We start from the raw sequence: 19,408 nt of genomic DNA, 5'->3' as shown, positions 1-19,408 counted from the left end.
AAAAAAATAAAGATTTTATTTATTTGACAGAGAGAGAGAGAGCGAGAGAGCGAGAGTGGGAACACAAGCAGGGGGAGTGGGAGAGGGAGAAGCAGGCTTCCCGCTGAGCAAGGAGCCTGATGTGGGATTCGATCCCAGGACGCTGGGATCATGACCTGAGCCGAAGGCAGACGCTTAATGACTGAGCCACCCAGGCGCCCGTGGAAAGTTATTCTTAAAATACCTGTGTAAGTGCTATAATGGTGTATGTGCTAATCTCAGAGGGTTATAAGATCACTGAGAATTGGGAAGAAGTGAGTCCATGGCTCCCGATCTGGTGGAGGAAAACTAGAGGAACACTTAAGTTGTATTTATTGTCTCTTCTCTGACTGAGGCTTTGCAAATATGTAATCGCCTTTCATCATTGCAGTGGTCTTGAAAGTACATATTATTGTCTCGGTTTTATAGAGGTAGGAACTGAAGATGTAAAGCTCACACAATTAACAAATATTGGAACCTCGATTTTAATACAGATCTTACGTTAAATACTGCGTGTCAGACTCTCATAGATGACCGTTCTGGAGTGAGAAATCACAGAACGTTAGACCTGAAGAGACCGTTCCGACACAGAATTGTGGTGATGGTTAAGCGATTGAAAACTGACACAAAGTGCAAGCAAACATGGAATTGACTGCCTTATCAAGTGGGGAAGGAACAGAGCGGAGCAGCATCAGGCTTGGCTGGCCCCAGGAAGGTGTCAGCCTGTACAGGAGGTGTTAAAACATTTCGTCTATGAAAGGAGACAGTGTCCCAAGGCTGCAAAAAGGGACGCATAGGAAGTAGGCCTCCAGAATACCTCTGCAAGCCTCCTGTAGCTCTGAAAGAAGCAACTTCCCAACGTCAAAGTGGAGTGAGGGTAAAGTCAGCCCAAAAACCCAACCAAATATTGGTGAGAAAGATCAGCATCATTTTGTTTTTTGTTTGCTTTTTACTGTTGTCCTTAGAAAAATCATATTGCTTAAGGAATCTGGACACAGCTACTCCTTCTTTGTTCCCACAGACAAAGGAACCTAACTCCAGCTTCCTGTCATCCAGCAGTAAAGAACACTGACCACAGGGTGACTCTTCAATGTAAGGCTTTAATTAGCATTAGCTGCAGCCTGTTTTCCAACTCCGCGCAGAATATTTATATTTTAGAAGCTTCTGATTATACAATTACTGCAAGAAAGGAGAGCATCCATTTTCTTTTTCCTCACTTAGTCCCTAGATCAGGAGTGGGTAAATTTTTTTCTGGGTCAAATAGGAAATACTTCCAGGGGCACCTGGGTGGCTCAGTCGTTAAGCCTCTGCCTTCGGCTCAGGTCATGATCCCAGAGTCCTGGGATCGAGTCCCGCATCGGGCTCCCTGCTTGGCGGGGAGCCTGCTTCTCCCTCTTCCTCTATCTACTGCTCTGCCTACTTGCGCTCTCTCTGTCAAATAAATAAATAATACTTAAAAAAAAAAAAAGTTAATTCTTCCAGCTTTGCAAACCATATGGTCTCTGTAGCAACTCCTTGGAGTCACTGTGGTTGAAGTGCAAAGGCAGTTGTGGACAGTATGTAAACAAATGAGCATGGCCATGTTCCAATACAATTTTATTTTTAAAAACAGGAAGCAGGCCGGATTTACTTGGCAGGTCTTGGTTTGCCAATCCCTGTCTTGGATCACTGATTTTTCTCCCCCCCTCTTACGGAGCAAGAGAATTACCCATTGTATATGGGTGTATTCTATGTTAATTACTTTGATGATTGCCTAAAGCAATCAGTATGTAAGGGGAATTATTGTTACCCATTTTGTGCTTCTCTTCATTCCAGAAAAGGAATAAACTTATCAAGGCATGGAGCTTAAAATTTTTAAGCTAATAAAACTATTTCAATAGAAAACGATTTAATGTTTTAAAACCTTGCAGTTCAAATGTAAATTTGATTAAGAAAAAGAGCGATGCAATCTGAAGAGTGAGAAAATGGAGAGATCATAAGTTTGAGAAGCCAATAAATTATATTTTCCTGACTGTGGAGGGGAAATTGACAAATGGAATTGATAGAAAGCTGCTATTTTAAACCTCTAGGAATTCTTGGGCGCCTGGGTGGCTCCGTCGTTAAGCCTCTGCCTTCGGCTCAGGTCATGATCCCGGGGTCCTGGGAGAGAGGCATGGGCTCCCTGCTCGGCAGGACCCTGCTTCTGCCTCCCACTCCTCCTGCTTCTGTTCCTGCTCTCTCTCTCTCTGTCAAATAAATAAATAAAATCTTTAAAAAAATAAAGAAAAAAATAAACCTCTAGGAATTCTTGCCCAATGACAATGTGGCATTCAAAACTTGACAGATTATACTTGACTAGTTTTTCAGGGAGGGAGGGGGCATAAAGAGCACTTTATTTCTATAGATTAAAAATACCTGGGCTACTAAAATCTTAACATTTATTAACATGCAGGTTTAAATGTACACACTATCTTATTTAAACTCAACTCAGTTTTGGTGATAGCTATTATCACTCAAAATATTATCCAAGAAAATGGAAGCTTAACTCACATGTCCATGGACACCTTGGAAGCTAGATGTGTTGTGCATTATTATCCTTACTTTCAGACATAACACAGCATAGAGATCAGAGACGTTACCTGATTCTTCCTAAGTCACATATCTAGTGATCAGAAGAACTAGAACCAGAATCTAGATTTTTGGACTCCAAGTTCATACTCTCATATGGTACCATATTTACCAAACCACCTCATAGACATGTGGACTTTCCAATTCTCAAAACTTAAAACATTGTGACTAAAACAATGTATTGATTTTAAACAGATTTAAAGATTTATTAAGAACAAACTATTTCAAATTTTCAGTTGCATCCTAGAGGTATTTTTTGAAAATCACAATGAAAAAAATTAGGTGTTTTGGGCACAGATCACTTAAATCTCTAGAATGAAGGGGTAGAAGTATATATGGATTTTCAGGCTGTGCTCTGGATTCCTAGAAGCTCAGATGAACCTCAGAAGTCAGGCACATGAATATGCTTAAGTCTTCCATGATGGGTGTTATGTCTTTGGCCCAATAATGAAAATTTACACTATCCCAGAAGGCTATGTTTTTAATATTTTATTTTGTTATTATCAGTGATCTCTGCAGAACTCTATTTGAAAACAAAATTATTTTGCTAAATAATTTACTAGTGAGGTCATTTTTCTAGCTTTCATGTTTTATGACACTCTGATTTAAGAATGAAATCTATATCTGAATGTGAAAACCTACGAGGGATTACATTGTTTTAATAGAAAAACAGCTTTGATTATTCCCATTCATTTTTCTTTGATTATTCCCATTCATTGATTTTAATAACATCTATCCCGCATCTGACACACAATAGTTTCCAAGCTCTTCCATAGTTTTAGAGTAACAAACTCTTGTATGTGTTGAATAAACACTGGTTGAATGAATGAATGAGCGAGTAAATAATACAGATTCAAGGTCCTGGAAGGGAAACTACAAAGACCCCAGAGCTAATTGTCATGAAAGAACACAACCAGATCTGGCTCTGGAAGCCAGGCTTTCATTCCCACTGCCCAGTGTTCTTTCCTTTCATGAATTTTTTTTTTTTATTATGGCAAAATAGGCACAACATAAAATTTGTCATTTTTTGTAAGTGTAGATGTCAGTGGCGTTAAATACATCCACATTGGTGTAACCACCTCCATCCAACACCAGAACTTTGGCTTCTTCCCAAACTGAAACTTTGTACCCATCAAATAATAACGCCACATACCTCCTTTCCCAGTGCCTGGGAAACACCATGTTACTTTCTATCCCTGTGAATTTGACTACTCTAGGTGCCCCATACAAATGATGATACAGTGATACAATGCTTGTCCTTTTGTGGCTGGCTTATTTCCCTCAGCATATGGTCTTCAAGGTGCAGCCATGCTAGAGTCTGTGGCAGAATTTTATTTCTTTTCAGGGCTTAATAATATTCCACTGTGTGCCATTATATGCGTATATCACTCTTTTTGTGTCTCCATTTTGCCATTTCCAGAAAGTCATAAAATTGGGATTATATTGCCTGTAGCTTTTTCCAACTAGCTTGTTTCACTTAGCAGGATTCATTTAAGTTTCCTCCATGTCTTTTTATGGCTTGACAGCTCATTCTTTTTGTGTGGAAATAAGTTTTCAACTCTTTACTTCCAAAGGGTGTGATTCCTGGATTGTACGGTAAGAATATATTTAGTTTGTAAGAAACTTCCAAACTGTCTTCCAAACTGGCTGTACTGTTTTGCATGCTACCAGCAAAGAATGACTGTTCCTGTTCCACAGCCTTACCAGCCATTTGTTGGTAGCAGGGTTCTGGATTTTGGCCATTCTAATGTATTGGTATCTCATTATTTTATTTTAATTTTTAATTTTTAATTGACTTTTACTTTTACTTTTTTTTATTCAGTGATTCATCACTTACATACAACACCCAGTGCTCATCACAAGTGCCCTCCTTAATACCCATCACCCATCTAGCCCATCCCCCACCCACCTCCTTCCATCAACCCTCAGTGTGTTCTCTATCCTTTTTTTTTTTAAGATTTTATTTATTTATTTGAGAGAGAGAGAATGAGAGATAGAGAGCACGAGAGGGAGGAAGGTCAGAGGGAGAAACAGACTCCCCGCTGAGCAGGGAGCCCGATGTGGGACTCGATCCCGGGACTCCAGGATCATGACCCGAGCCGAAGGCAGTCGCTTAACCAACTGAGCCACCCAGGCGCCCTGTTCTCTATCCCTAAGAGTCTCCTGTGATTTGCTTCCCTCTCTTTCTTCACCCTTCCCCTATATTCATCTGTTTTGTTACTTAAATTCCGCACGAGTGAAATCATATGGTATTTGTCTTTCCCCGACTGACTTATTTCACTTAGCACACTATACTCTAGCTCCAACTGCATTGTTGCAAATGGCAAGATTTATTCTTTTTGATGGCAGAGTACTATTTCGGGGTATATATTGATTACTCATTATTTTAATTTGTGATTCCCTAGTGACATATACATAGAGAACCTTTTCATATGCTTATAAGCCTTCGGTACATCTTTGGTGAGGCATCTGTTCAGGTTTTTTGCTCACTTTTTAACTGGATTAGTTTGGTTTTTTTTTAAAGATTTTATTTATTACAGAGAGAGAGAGAGAGAACATGAGAGGGGGGAGGGTCAGGGAGAAGCAGACTCCCCGTGGAGCAGGGAGCCCAATGTGGGACTCGATCCCAGGACCCCGGGGTTCATGACCCGAGCCGAAGGCAGCTGCTTCACCGACTGAGCCACCCAGGTGCCCCTGGATTGGTTTGTTTTCTTAATGTTGATTATTAAGAGTTCTTTGGATATTTTTGATATCAGTCCTTTATCAGGTAAGTCTTATGAAATATTTTCTCCCGGTCTTCTCATTATCGTCACAGAGCATTCTCAAGATAATTTATTTCTGAAAACTCATCGTCTTTCTGTACCACTGCATTTTGGTCTGGACCAAAATTGGTATTATTACCAAAACCGCTCTTTGTCTTAAAATTCTCTCCCCAGAGATTGTGTTCTTCTTAAACAGATTGAAGTACATTGTGCCTAATAATCGGTTTTGAATATCAGCAATCTCAGGCCAACCTCTATTTAGTCACAGAAGGCTCTGTTATATCCTGGCCGGTCACATGGGCTGTCCACAGACCCTACATTTGCCTAACATGGTCACATAGGTCACACGGGACAAAGACCTGATTTAAAAGAAAAATTCCTTATTAAAAAATACAGTGCTGAAACGATTCTGTATGAGACTTAATAGTAGATACTATTGGCTCATCATTTGCAACAAAGGTAACACACTAATTTGAGATGTTAATGTTAGGGGAAACCGTGTGTGTGTGTGTGTGTGTGTGTGTGTGTGTTGGAGTGGAGTGATAGATACAGGGGTATATGGGAACTTGTACTTTATGCTGGATTTTCTGTTAGTCTAAATTTGATCTAAAAATAAAGCCTATTAATTTAGACAGATATACTGCTTCAAATTTATAAGGTGATTTTATTTACATTTCAGATTAGTTGAAATGTTTGAAGAACATTTTTTTTAAAAGTAAAAACAACAACAAAAGTTAAAAACATCAATTCATTAAGGTAGAAAGCTAAGATAATTATCTGGATAATTTAATGTGATGTCAAGCACACACCTTTGACAATCTGCCTTCCCTCCACTCTCTACTACCCAGTTCTTTACAAAAGTGACTCAACTAACATAGAAGGAGAAATGTCATTCCCCCACTGGAAACTGGAATGGATTCTTACATTTCTGAAATTGTGAAGGGCAGAATTTTAGAGGGTTCCTGAAGAGTTCCACCCACGGGTACACATGGCTTGGATAATCCCCTCCTTTTGAATGTAGACAGAACCTTTGCATGTGATGGATAGGTAGTTGCTCCCTTGATTAAACGATGCCATGTGGCAAATGATGATGGAATAGTCACTCCCTTGATGTATTACATTCTATAAGGCACTCTTGTAGCAGACTGCAAGGCAATTGGAAGTCAGAGAAATGTGCTTCTGCTGGCTTGGAAAAAATGCAGATAGCCAGATTGTGAACTGCTTTTAGGGGTTATATGACAAGAGACTACAAGGGGTTTATGAACTGAGAGTGGCTTCCAGCAAGAAAATAGGGACCTTGTTCATACAGCTGCAAGGAACAGAATGCTGCCAAAAACTTGAATAAGCTTGGGGGAGGACCCAGAGCCCCATATGAGAACTGCAGTCGTGGCCAACATCGTAATTGTGGCTTTGTGAGACCTCAGCAGAGGGTCCAACTAAGCCATGCCTGGAATCCTGACCCATGGAAACTGTGAGATAATAGGCATGTGTTATTTTAAGCCATTAAATTTGTGGTAATTTGTTATGTAGCAATAGAAAACTAATACAGAGTTTGCACACGGGAGAGTCAGGTCAAAGAAAGACCATCTGGTTTGGTTCAGCTCTCCTATGGGAAGCCCTTAGACTCTGTGGTCAGAAGCCTTGTCTAAAGGAGTCCCCTCACTGGCCTGAATCTCTCCAGTTGGCCAGAGGAATAGATCCAATTCCATTTGTCACCTTGACCCCATTGCTTCCTGCCTTGATCAAGAGGAATCAGCATGATGCCAGACCAGTTTCCTCTGAGCACTTTGAAGGGAAAACACCTGCAGCATGCCCTTACCACCCATCCATCTAACAGAAGGCTCAATGACTCCGATTTTTCAACTCTCAGACCATTTCCTCCCGGGAAATCCCAGAAGCACATTTCTCTGACTTCCAGTCTCCTTCTGATCTGCTACAAGAATTATGTTAAGTACTTACACTGGCTGCAAGAATTATGTAAGAGACACACCGGCTAACAATACTAAGTAAGCTGGACAATAGCACCAAATCGCTAACCACATAAAGTACAATCATCCGGTCAAAAGGAGAGCACCAGGCTGATTGCTGAACAAATGAACCTGTTGAAACAAGAAGCCGGAGAGAGTTTAGAAGAAAACTTCTCATTCATATTCACAACGAAAGCCAGGCTTTTACCAAAAAGAAACACCCTGAAAACAAGAATAATTCTTTGAAAAAAAAACTGAAACCATAACTGACAAAAGTCTGAATGACAGTGAAGAATATAACAGATAATTCTAAAAGCCATACGATGTTGATAGAGCACACACAAAAGAAGGAGAAAGATCATGAGAAAAGATGAGCATCTTGGAGAACAGATTTGGAAGCCTAAAAGTAATCAGTTCTAAATGCAAGAAAAGGGGGCACCTGGGTGGCTCAGTTGGTTAAGCAACTGCCTTCGGCTCCGGTCATGGTCCCAGGGTCCTGGGATCGAGCCCCGCATCGGGCTCCCCGCTCGGCGGGAAGCCTGCTTCTCCCTCTCCCACTCCCCCTGCTTGTGTTCCCTCTCTCTCTGTCTCTCTCTGTCAGTTAAATAAATAAAATCTTTAAAAAAAAAATAAATGCAAGAAAAGGAAGCAAGGGAGAATGAGTAATTAATGAACTGATAGAATATAATTCTTCAGAACTGGAGAAAGGACTGTGTTTGCAGATTGAAAATGTTCACCAACCAAAGAAGGAATTGTTTTTCAAAAGCCCATTTCTAATATCAACAACTATGAAGGATGTGAGGTTTTACCAGAGCTACAAGTTAACAAAGGAAGAGGGTTATAATTTGAGAGATTCAGAATGGAATAGTAGACCAACAAGGTACACTTTCTGGATAATTACTTGTGAAAATATTTCAGGTAAATAAAAACAGAATCATAATAAAGATCCCAAGAAAGACAAAGATACAGTGTACAAGAGAGGGCAGCAATAGTACAAATTCAATAAAACTCAAAGTTAAATGTAAATAAATTTGGATAACTGAAGCATGATGCAATTAAAAGTGATCTTGACAAAGAAGTCATATTCTAAGAAAAATCTGGAAAACTGGGCCGATTATTCAGTAAAGCTGGGAAAGGAAAGTATAAGGGAGGGAGGGAAAAGTGAAAGCTTGCCAAATGTCCCAACTGAGGTCTCTCAGTAGGAGAGAACATAATTCTCTGATTTGATGTTAGACTCGGATAGAGAATGTGGACCCACATTTCTCTGTTAGAATATAATAATGACTACTAGCAGAATTAAAATAATATGTAGAACTGCCTAGCCAATAAAGAGAAAAAAGAACACATGAAAACTGGCCTAATAAAGTATAAAGCAAGAGAGGAGGAAGCAACATTAGGGGAGGGGTAATTTCTGCAATGCTCCCTCTTGCTGACCTGCCTTCAGCCGGGCCCTTCCTAGCTTCCTCTCCAGAAGAGTCGTCTGTGCCAAATGTACTGTGGACCAAAGGAAGCACTGGGTGTTGAAAGAGATGAACTCATGGTTGACTTCATCTCATCCACGTTATCTTTTTCCTGCATCTGGTGGGGAAACTGACTCCAGGCCTGAGGAGGCCCTGCCAACTCTCTCTTCTCTCTTTCTCTCTCTCTCTCTCTCTCTCTCTCTCTCTCTCTGCATGCTCATTATTGCTTTAGAAAGTCAGAAAGCAGGTGGGAATCGCACCATTCAGATTTGGGAACGAGGGGGAGTGGGAGCCATCTCCTGGACCTCATGTCTAAACCACATTCTGGATACCAGCTTTTCCAGATCTCTGTGTTTAGGTGTTTGTGTAGCAAATAGTAGAGGGAACACTGTTTCCCATTTGCCTGCTGGGAAAAGCCCATGGCAAGGGAACTGATTGGCTAGATCAGATGATACATTTGGGGAGGGGTCTTTGATCATAATAACATACTGTCAAACGGGTAAAACTTCAAACGTACCTTAACAAGAATGGCTCCAGCTGCAGAAACAACAGCTACAGAAAAGGGACACTCAGACAATGTAGGAGGTGGGTACATGGAGGACTTTTGAGAGGAGGAAGAGCAATTGAAACTGTAACAACATTTTTAAAGTGTATAAACTTTGACCCAGAGATCCCTCTTATGTAATTTACCTTTGCAGGAATACTTGGTCATGGGCATGCAAAAATTCAAAGATGTTCAAGGCAGCATTTCCTTCAATAGGTAAACCACTGAGGGAAACCCTAAGATTTCATCAAAAGGAAACAGATTAAATACATTGTGGTGTATCCAGTCAATGGCTGCAGCCAATAAAAAGAATAGGGTTGCAGGGCGCCTGGGTAGCGCAGTCGGTTAAGCATCTGCCTTTGGCTCAGGTCATGATCCCAGAGTCCTGGGATCGAGCCCCGCATCAGGCACCCCCCCCCGACCCTGCCCACTTGGCCAGGGGTCTGCTTCTCCCTCTCCCTCTGCTTCTTCCCCCTGCTCATGCTCTCTCTCTCAAATAAATAAATAAATAAGTTAAAAAAGAAAGAATGGTGTTGATCTATACATATTAGTCTATAAAGTTATATAAAATTCATTGTGGAACATTATCTTATGATCATATGGACCTGTGCATGCATGCGCATGGGCGTGTGTGTGTGTCTATCCTTAGAAAGAGGTCTGGCAGCATATTATCTCTCTGGTCTTTGCGGAGAGTGGAACTATAAAATGGTATTCACATTTTTCTTTTTGCATTTCTGTACTGTTTGAATTTTCCACCGTGAGAATGTTAACTCCTATTTAAAAAAAAAAAGATAATCTATTTAGTGGAAAAATATTATTATTTTGGAGGAAAAGATTGGTTTTTTTCTCCCTATTTTATGCAAAGAAATGCTCACTGGGTAATTATTTGGTTTCCTGTGTCACCTTGCTCATTTAGTCTTAGCAGGGGTTTAGAAGTATTTTTCTAGTTGATTTGCACAGAATACTTTTTTGGGGGGGCAGTTTTATGGACTCCAAGAATAAGCCCATGGGCTCATTCTGGTTATTTAGTAATGTTTAAACTTCCCATGTGACAGACTTATTATAACCTGATAATCAGTATAACCATATATACATATATGCTAAACTATATATTATTACTTGATAATAAAACCATATGTAAGTTTTAAAAATGAGAATGTATTGCTTCCAAGGGATTCAAAAGCTTTATGGGCATAATCACAGAAGATTTTAAGAGGGTACTAAACACTGAGTAGAGACAGAGGCTACAACCATTTTATGAGTGGAAAGTAAGGTAGTGTGAGCTAGGCACAGGCTGGCCAAATGGAAGAGTCTGGAAGAGCAATAAAAGCTTTCCACCCTTTTCCAAATATTCATCCAGAAGTCCTTTGCCTCCTCTTGAAACCATTCTGGTCAAAATTCTTGGTAGTTGTAGTAATTATCATATCTATTGGTCTGCTAGTAATTATCATATCACCTCACAAACATCAAAGCCATTACTATCTGTATTTATCCATACTTACAATAAAGTATCCAGTACTATCCGTATTACTATCCATATTTATCCATAATTACTATCCATATTTATAATCCTCACAAACAGCAAAGCCATTACTAACCATATTTAGACTTGTCAGCAAGGTTGTCTTATGTCTCTATTTGCATTATTTAAAAAAGTATAGCAATGCTTCAAAGGCACAGAGGTGTTTGTCCTAGAGCATAAGCTGGACTGCTTCTATTTAGAATATTTCTTGTTTTCTTTAAAAAAATAAGCAAATGTAGCAATCAAGGTTGTAACAATTATTTTTTTACATGAAGGTTGAGAAAAGTCTGTCTTTCAAGTTCTCCAGAATTTTAATAACTGTTTAAATGACTGTGCAGCAACTCCTGCGAGTTCCGAGTGCGGGGCATTTGCAACACTTCCTTTTTCCGATCTGTCTTTTGAATCATCTGCAGATTTAACACGGTTAGTAATCGCGTCTGCTGAAGGGCACATTTCATCTTGACCCTCCCAACAGTCACTCCCACCCAAGGCCACTGACTAAGGCTTCGCCTGGGTTCTTTTTTTCACCAGGCACTTCCTCTCTATATATGGTAATAGTGCTCACACGGATCAGCCGCTCGCCTTGCTAGGAAAGCTGGCAAGTGAAATCACGCGGAGAAAAGCTGACACTACCGTGGGCCAGGGTCGTTTGTCTTCCGGTAACGGTGAGTCAGTTACGAAGGCAGCCGCGTCTTGGCAGAGCCGCGGATGCTCAGTACCCCCCAGACAGCCGCGCGTGTCCCGGGGCAGCTCCGGCGCGCTCCCCTGCGCTCCCCTGCGGCCGCGCTCCACGGCGGGCGGCGGGGGCGCGGCCGAGCCGCCCGCGCGCAGGCCGGCCGCACGCCCGGAAGCCAGGCTGCTCCTGGCGCTGGGCTGCGCGCCCGATCCCAGCCGGGCGCGCGCGCTCCCAAACGCCGCCGCGGGCGGGGCGGACCTCGGCGCTGCCCTCTGTCACTGCACTGAAGATAGAGAGGGCACAAGGAGGAAGTTCAAGGGAGTGAGAGAGCAAGCCTATGGAAGGCCCGCTGTGGGGAGGCATACCTCGAAATAAGCTGTACGTTTTTTCCCTAGTAGAGTTGGTCAGGAAAAAGCTCAGGTTATTCACAACGACCGGAGATTTTAGGAAATGTGTAGAAATAAGAAGCCTTGAATATGAGCTTATTATTAGCTTTAAATACCTGTCTCTTCCTTGATTTTTTGGAGGAGGGGAAAAACAAAACCTATCTTCAAGCTGGCTATCTAAAAATATTAGACTTCACCAAGGGAATTACAAGTGGAGTTTTCAACCGAATTTCATTTTAAATAAAATATTTATTTTACTTTCTAGATATAATTAGAAAACATGTAGGAGGATATTGAATGTTGCCAAAATATTAAAAAATGTGTAGATGTCTCACAGGCTTCTCTGCAATGGAAAGGTAGGATTCACTGTAGTGTGTTGCACAAAATAGACACAAAGGATGTTGACCAAAACCATCTTTACAAAGGATTCTGACTAAAGCCACTTTTCCAAGCAATTCCATATTAGAGTTGGGTTTGAAGTCCACTGTCAGCTTCTTTCTATTAAGTGATTAAAGATAGTTGTATCCAGAAGCAGAAGGAGAAACTGAATGTCTCCTTAAAGTAACTTTTGGTAATGTTTCTCAGCCCTGGGCTGTCAGGGTACATCACTTTGGTGATGATCGTGTATGGCTTTTGGGAATAATCTCATTGCTATTCATCCTGACCATCCTTCCACCTATAAATTCCTACTGTGCCTTTCCCACCTGAACTGCCCCAACCCTGCCCTGCAAAAATGAATGAATGAATGAATGAATGAATGAATAAATAATGCATTATAATCAGTATGGTCTCATTCATAATGTCATCATTACCACTTTCATTATTTGTCCCCTCCACCATTTCCTACCTGGGTTGAACAAAACAAAGTCAATTCAACAAAAAACTTCAAAAAAACAAAACACCCCCAAAAAGCAAAGTATTGCATATTCAGGTCTGAATAGACTGAAAATCCCTCTCTCTCTTTTCAGTGGAATGTAGATAGATGTTAGGTGTAAAAGTTGTGTTTTCTTAGATGAGCTTAGAGGGCAAACAGAAATGTGTGAGCCACAGTTTTTCGTTTTCCATGCTGTGGCTTTCATTTTTTTTTTTTAATGGGATGGAGAGAATGTAGTTATTGTCTGCCATCTAGTGCACTAAATTGGAATTGTGTCTTGCTACTAAGATCCAGTAACTCAAAGTCAAAAAAAATAGTGTACTGATTCAAACAAAGAAGGATGGATTCTACAAACAATTGTGCTTTCAAGCTTCAGAGATCCACACTTTAGAAAAGACCAATGACAAGGACACAATACTGAATATTTATTGCAAAACTGGAGAGCGGGAGTTGATGTTAGATCAAGGTGGAAAGAATCAAGAACACCCACTTACAGAACCATGTAATGAATAGCTGTTCGTGGTGAGGAAATACTGTTGTAATTGATGAATTGACTGCATTCAGAATGCTCTGTGGAACAATGACTTGAAATGATCCCCAATAAAGTAAAGCAGATGAAAAAATAGTGCCAGTATATACTGTCTTTCAAAGACCCGGTCTCAAACACTTGCATGAACTCCAGCCCTTGTTTCCAATCATCCAGTCTTTCCAGTTTTTTCCTTCAAAATGTTTCCTCTCTCTCTCTCTCTCTCTCTCTCCATTTTTTCACTATTAAGAGTGGGTAATAAGGAATTCTTAATCTCAGGAAATAAACTGAGGGTTGCTGGAGTGGTGGCGGGTGGGAGGGATGGGGTGGCTGGGTGATAGACGTTGGGGAGGGTATGTGCTATGGCGAGCTCTGTGAATTGTGCAAAACTGTTGAATCACAGACCTGTACTTCTGAAACAAATCATGCAACATATGTTAAGGAAAAAAAAAGAAGAAGATAGCAGGAGGGGAAGAATGAAAAGGAGTAAATCGGAGGGGGAGACGAACCATGAGAGACGATGGACTCTGAAAAACAAACTGAGGGTTCTAGAGGGGAGGGGGTGGGGGGATGGGTTAGCCTGGTGATGGGTATTAAAGAGGGCACATTCTGCGTGAAGCACTGGGTGTTATGCACAAACAATGAATCATGGAACACTACATCGAAAACTAATGATGTAATGTATGGTGATATACACCATACATACACCATACAACATAACAATAAAAAAATTTAAAGAAAAAAAAGAGTGGGTAATAGACTTTTTTCTCTATTACTTTCCATCTTCTTAGCTCTGACCAGTGTACATACTAATTACCTTACAATCTTCCTTATACACTGGTCATAGTTGCTTGAAAAACCCCTGGACCTCTATTTCCCTTTCTTCGTCCATACGTCCTCACCCTGGTTTCATTGTACCTTTAATCAGGTCCCATCCTCCCTGCACAACTCCATTTCCCTACTCTTATTTTTTTTATTATGTTCAATTAGCCCAACATATAGTACATCATTAGTCTTTGATGTAGGGTTCAACGATTCATTAGTTGTGCATAACACCCAGTGCTCATCACCATGTGTACCCTCCTTAATACCCATCACCTGGTTACCCCATCCCCTTACCCCCCTCTCATCTGTAACCCTCAGTTTTGTTCTTGGAGTCCAGAGTTTCTCATGGTTTGTCTCCCTCTCTGATTTCTTCCCCTTCATTGTTCCCTCCCTTCCCCTATGGTCCTCCACGCTATTCCTTACGTGCCACATATGAGTGAAACTGTATGATAATTGTCTTTCTCTGCTTGACTTATTTCACTTAGCGTTTCCCTACTCTTCTTGAACATTTTGCCAATCACTTCGTGGTCCCTTGAACGGCCCAGCTCATTGCTCCCTTCAAGTCTTCATTGGTGCAGTACCTCTCATGAGGAACGCCTGTCCTTCCTTCCTTTGCCCAGCCAACTCTGCTTCATCTTTCAGGATCCAGCCCAGCTGTGGCCCCTTCCTGGATGCTCCCCTTGCCTGTGAAGGCTTAGGGGAATTACAGGTTATATTCAGTAACCAAGCACTTGTGCAAATACGGTCCAGTAGTTTGCCATTATTTCACAGGTTTTTAGTCCCGAGTCCTCCAAAATCTGTTGTGAAATACTCCAGGCCAGATATTATTTCTTAACCCTTTTTGAGCCCCCCTCAAGGTCTACACTTCTGGGAGCACTGGGAGCTCATGGATACTTGTGGATTGGTTTTCTTTATCCTCAGCACAATTCCGCGAGGAAGAATGGAGCTGGTACTGTTATTTCCATTTTACGAACAAGGATGGCAAGGCCCAGAACCCTTGCAAGACTTGCTCTTGTCCACGACAGTGCCAGGACTGGGGCTCTGGGGGCTCCTCTTGCCGAGAACTTCTCTTGGCACACTTTGCTGCCATTGGACTGGTGATGATAGATGAAGCAATGCCCTAAGCCCTCCTTTATTTTCAGCTACGTACGTTATGTTCTTATAGGTAACTCTCATGAGCTCATATTGTAGGAAGCAGCCAGGCAACAGATTATAATCAGGGCGTGTAGCTACGTCTCCCGCTTGGCAATTTTGGTTCTTTCTTGGTGGTTATGCCACATTTTCAGCCCACACCCATTTGTCCTGTTTGAAAACCACAAACTGGTTCCCTGGGCAGATATGACATTCTTCAGCACGGCCCTCGGACTAAACGATCTGTTGGGACCTTTAAACAAATATGGGTCTGTCTCCTGACCTTCCTCGCCTGCTGAAAAGAATCTTGTTGCACCCAGGCTCACAATGCTGCTTATTAGTTACCAACCACCAGTGCCAGGCTGTCTTAGCCAAGTTGTTAAGTTGTTAAGAGTCTGGGAGGATTTCCAGGTAGTTCCAACTCTGGCCACAGGATGGATTCATTTTCCATCCTGTGTGCACCTTGGGCGACTAGCCAGCACAGCAGTAGAGTGACTTCTGCTTCCATTCCCAGACTTATAGCAAGGGGTCCCTCCATGGATGCATTGGCTCTCTCCGGCCTGGTTAGTTTGTGGGGAGGACTCCGTAGCAAAATGAACATATCCTATCCACATGCAGCTAGGCAGTTCCGGCATTGCCGGAATTTGTCCTATTAAATATCTGGAAAATAGATACTAACAAGACTGTTAAAACTATTCTACTAGTTTGAAATAACTATGTGTATTAATTGAACAAAAGACAATAAAAAAAGGCTTAGATTGTTTAAAGAAAATCTAAATGTGTAGTTGTAACCAGCAACTTTTATAACTGCGTGTCTGAGGAAATGATCAGAACGAATCTAAAAGTGTCACGAAATGCACTATTATTACCTTTATTTTATGATAATACTGTTAACACATATAAACGGTTGGTTTCCAACTGAGCTATAAAAAATTTTCGTGATAGTACTGGCAGGAAATTTTAACCTAAAAATTAGATGAAGAAGTTTCAATTTTACACGATGAATCAGTCCTAGAGATCTACTGTTAAGCGTAGAGCCTATAGTTAATACTGTATTGTATACTTCAAAAATTTTTGCTAAGATTTTATGTTAAGTATTCTTATCACACACACGTAGATAAATAAAGTGGGCAGGGTGAAACTTTGGGAGGTGATTAATATGTTTACTATATATATTGTGGTGATGGTATCATGGGTGTATACTTATCTCCAAACTCATCAAGTTAGATACATTAAATATGCACAGCTTTTTGTATGTCAATCATACCAATAAAGTGTTATTTTTTTAAAAGAATTAGATCCAACTAAGAAACTGTCATATGAAGTGTTAGATGCAGAGTACTCATGAAGAGCCAGAATTCTACACCAATTATTACCTGAAGAACAATGACATCCCTTCTTAAGCATACAAAATATAAGCACAAACTTCACTGCCATCAGTCCTCCCAGGAGGCCCGAGAAAAGGTGGACCAGCTATTCTGATCCCTGTTTTGCAGGCTTAGAAAGTTAAATGGCTTCCAGGCCTTACATGCCTCATACTGTGGTGGTGGTGGTGGTGGTACCATGGGGCTATGACCTGAAGCCAGGCTTCTGGACTTCACATCCATTAACTACCCATACACCAGTGTGTTAAGATACAAACTCCATCATGATATAATATTGACTATTCAGTCCCTGGAATATGTTTGCAAAGAAAACTATTTTTCCAGTCTTGTGAAAATTTGAATGTTCCTTGAATAAATTTCTAATATGGCACTTTGGAAAAAAGTTCTTACAAAATGTTTTGTATTATCAATGCCACTGTGTGAGTCACCTAGATTTTATGAATCTTCCTATCATTTCACACAAAACTTGGTTAATGAAGAGGACAGAGGACTGAAATCAGACCAATGGTTTCTGACCCTTTTATTGGCCAATGACACCTGCAAAGCCACTTGCTATCATCAGTAACTAGGATCAGAACCCCTACGGCTGAGAATATCTCATCAGTTAACTTCGGACACACTCCTCACAAAGCAATATAACCCAAGATGTGAGGTTGGGGGCGCCTGGGTGGCTCAGATGGTTAAGCGTCTGCCTTCGGCTCAGGTCATGATCCCAGGGTCCTGGGACCGAGTCCCGCATCGGGCTCCCTGCTCCTTGGGAGCCTGCTTCTCCCTCTGCCTCTCCCTCTTTCTCTCTCTCTCATGAATAAATAAATAAAATCTTAAAAAAAAAAAAGATGTGAGGTTGGGGACACTGGGTGCTATTTCTTATCTTTGATTCTCCTCAAATTTATCAGAAACTCTATTCCTGAAGTTCCGGATGCAAACCACATCATTTCCATTTAATGTGACAGATCTGCACTGATAGATGGTGTTGACATCCCATGATATATTGGAACATCAGATTTCCTGCTGACAAAATCCTGGGTCAGTTTGTAGGAGCAAGTCAACTTAGTAGAAAATACCATATTGACTTTTCATGTACTAAGGCTCTAGTTTCTGACTTCTTGAGTGCCTAGGGAAGGTTATTGCCATTGGAAATGAAAGCTTGATTGATTAGAACAGAGATGTGCCTTTTAAAAGATTGAATTGCTGGCCTTAAAGGATCAAATTCAACTCTCAAGAGGGAGGCTGCCCTTATAATTCTTTTTTCTCCCTAGGCAGTTGTGATTCTCTTCTTTCCCCCATGCCTTGAAAGAGCGAGTTGTGGAAAATCGTACTGTGTGAATAGTCTCGTGTAAATTGTCCCTCAGGTCTAGGTCTGGAGATTATAATCTATTAGTAGAAACCTGAAAAAGTCCACAAAATACAGGCAAAGAAAGAAATGTTTTCTCATTTTCAATGATGTCTGCAGGAGGGTGCTCTCAGTGGGAATGGACATTCCATTATAAAAGCTAAAAATTGTAGAGTACTTAATAACGGCTTCACAGATTGTCCTGGCATGCCCCTGGACACACCATACATCTAACTATAGCCATGACTTCAGTCCGATTTAACTCAGTTTCCTTGTGTCTGATCAGCATGCCACAAATGGTGGGCATTCTCTACCCTTCTCTTGAAGTAGACATTAGGCTGCGGGTCTGGACCATTTCTATCTAGATGATGGTGCTATCTGTGTTCAAGTCCTTCTAAGGCTAGCTCTAAGTGGCTTCAAGGCAAAATCTTTTTTAAAAATTTTTTATTGTTATGTTAATCACCATACATTACATCATTAGTTTTTGATGTAGTGTTCCATGATTCATTGTTTGTGCATAACACCCAGTGCTCCATGCAGAACGTGCCCTCCTTAATACCCATCACCGGGCTAACCCATCCCCCCACCCGATATACTTCTGGTTTTTATTGATGCTTTTATTTCTGTCTTTCACTATGTGGTCTGTGTTTTGTCTTTCTTTTTGCTGATAATATGAAAGATTTAAATTCTCTAGTGGTTTATTTTTATAAGAATGTAGTATACTTAAGACCACTATTTCTTTGATTAACATTCTTTGACTCCTTACTGTATGTATAAACGGTGAAATCGGCAATTTCCATTTCTTCTCCCCAGTATTCCTTCTAGTAGCTGATTTTGACTTTTATCTTTTTCTTAATGTTTCTATTTGTATATTTTAAAAAGTCATATTAAACGATGTTTGTCAGCTTTGATGCCTGGGTGTGAAAGCTAAGGCACCCTTTACACCTACGCTACCTTCCTCTTTAACCTCTTTTTCCTTTGAATTATGTTATGTATATAATGTTTCCATTGTAAGGAAATCTTTCTTTATCTTGGATATCCAGGACTTTAGTAGGATGTGTCAGTGTTGATGGTCTGATGTGAGTTTTTCCCCTTAATTGAGAAGTGCCATTTAGAATTTAGATTCCAGTCTCATTAACTCCGGAGCTCATGAATGTGTCTTCTTTATTGATCATTCATTGCCAGTCCCTTCCAACTCTTGTTTATTGTCATTTCACTTTCTCACGCTTGTTGCCCACCTTCCTTATGTGCTCTCAGCAGTGTCTATTCTCCTTCGTGCTGCTTCCAAAGTTACCCTCATATTTCCTTGAGGGTTTGTTTCATCTATTTTTTCTGTTCCGCTTTCCAGGGCCATCATAAGCCAACGTGAAACTTTTATTTCATCAATCGATC

The 19,408-nt window shown here is 40.8% G+C and overlaps 1 long non-coding RNA gene across 3 annotated transcripts in view; it reads right to left on the bottom strand.

Moving 5' to 3' along the window:
* LOC112834412 (uncharacterized) overlaps positions 1 to 11,652 on the bottom strand; it is a 30,342-nt gene extending 18,690 nt beyond the window's left edge. For 2 of the 3 annotated variants that reach the window (XR_012376054.1, XR_003210896.2), the window contains exon 1: positions 11,514 to 11,652. This is a non-coding gene — a long non-coding RNA (uncharacterized lncRNA). Of the gene's footprint in view, positions 1 to 11,445 lie in introns of all 3 variants that reach the window. The other variant, XR_012376055.1, reaches the window with a different exon arrangement.
* Between the last annotated feature and the right edge of the window lie 7,756 nt (positions 11,653 to 19,408).

This window comes from Callorhinus ursinus, unplaced genomic scaffold (assembly GCF_003265705.2).
Source record: "Callorhinus ursinus isolate GAN/ISIS: 27379988/994484 unplaced genomic scaffold, GSC_fseal_2.0 scaffold62, whole genome shotgun sequence".
Lineage (NCBI taxonomy): Eukaryota > Metazoa > Chordata > Mammalia > Carnivora > Otariidae > Callorhinus > Callorhinus ursinus.
This window is presented reverse-complemented; position numbering and strand designations above follow the sequence as displayed.